Here is a 1,575-nt window from a genome sequence, read left to right as displayed (position 1 = left end):
TCTTCTGATTCCAAATTCATTGCTCTTTACCCTATATCTGAGGTTCTATTTTTAATTTAAAAATATATATAAAGCACTATGGGGCAACCTAACTAATTTTCATTCAAAACCTCATAATCTTGTGCTAAAAACAATTTAAACTTCCAAAACATTTTGAGAAATGGCATCTTCATCAGAACAAGTGTGTGACTTCCTAAGAAATAAATGCATGGTTTTTCTCAATTTCCAGATACATGGTTGGATTTTTAAAAGTTCCATTATTTTATTGTCACAACTGGTAAGACTTTAAAATGCTTACTGTATTTGCTTCCATAAAAATCATTATTCAGGAAAAAATATTGGAGAGAAAAGCTATTTAACAGCTGTGAAAGGGAAAATTGCAAAGAACCTCTAAAGGCACATAAAACCAGACTTGTGGGCTACTTTGTTTTTATAAAGCAAAATCTGGGAAAAGAAAAAATATTAGCATAATAATATTTATACTTATCCATGTACAAAAGAACCTCATTATACTTGGAGGTTATATTCTAGAAATTCCAAGTTAATAAAGAAATATGAGAGGAGGGTTCTTCTGATTCATTTTGTCCTCCCATTTCCGGCCCTTCAACATTTGTCCCACCTTTCTTTTAGGTACAGGGTAAAGCAGGAAACCAGCCACAACAGTGTAACAGCAAGATAAAAGTGTCCTGTGCTCGCTTCGGCAAGTGTACTAAAATGGAAACGACACAGAGAAGATTAGCAAGGCCCTTGCGCAAGGAAGACACACAAATTTGTGAAGCACTCCATATTTTTTAAGAGATGAAGAGATTAAGAGGTATAAATTGGTAGTTACAAACTAGTCACAGAGATGTAAAGTACAGCATGGGGAATACGGTCAATAATATCCTGATAACTATGTATGGTGCCAGGTGGGTACTGGAAGTATCAGGGGGAACACTTTATAAAGTATATGATTGTCTAACCACTATGCTGTACACCTGAAACTAATACAAAATATTATTGAAGGTAAACTATAATTGAAAAATAAACATTAAAATAAAAAAATAATGCATCAGAGGAATCTAACAAAGATGAAAAAAAAAAAAGTGTCCCATAGGTGCCACAATTGATCACTGAGTGGCCCGACACTACTGTGCTATAGGCCCTCTTGATTGTTAACTCTTCAGCATTAATTTCTTATAACTAAACAGTAATTTTAAAAGAAAGAATCAAACAAGGTCAGAGAAATTTGGTTATGCTGAGAATTAGACAATGGCTTGTTCAAAGCATAAAACTGACCCAACTGACTATTTTCATCCTCATTCACATAGTTTCAACCTGTTTCCCTTTTGTCTTAAATTTAAAAAAAATATATATTTTTATTGGTTTTTTTTTTGTTTTTTTTTTAGAGAGACAGGAAGGGAGAGAGAGAGAGAAACATTGATTGAGAGAGTTATATCAACCAGCTGCCTCCTGCACACCCCCCACTGGGGAATGAGCCTGCAACCCAAGCATGTGCCCTGACTGGGAATTGAACCGGAACCTCTCAGTCCATGGAATGACGCTCAGTCCACTGAGTCATACCAGCCGGGCTAA

The 1,575-nt window shown here is 35.2% G+C and overlaps 1 non-coding gene across 1 annotated transcript; it reads left to right on the top strand.

Moving 5' to 3' along the window:
- Positions 1 to 690: 690 nt before the first annotated feature.
- LOC118632863 lies at positions 691 to 792 on the top strand. The gene has a single exon (XR_004960111.1). It is a non-coding gene; the product is annotated as a U6 spliceosomal RNA (small nuclear RNA).
- The last annotated feature ends 783 nt before the right edge of the window (positions 793 to 1,575 follow it).

This window comes from Molossus molossus, unplaced genomic scaffold, assembly GCF_014108415.1.
Source record: "Molossus molossus isolate mMolMol1 unplaced genomic scaffold, mMolMol1.p scaffold_m16_p_17, whole genome shotgun sequence".
Lineage (NCBI taxonomy): Eukaryota > Metazoa > Chordata > Mammalia > Chiroptera > Molossidae > Molossus > Molossus molossus.
Note: the sequence above shows the minus strand (reverse complement) of the source record. Positions and strands in the feature narration are given on the sequence as shown.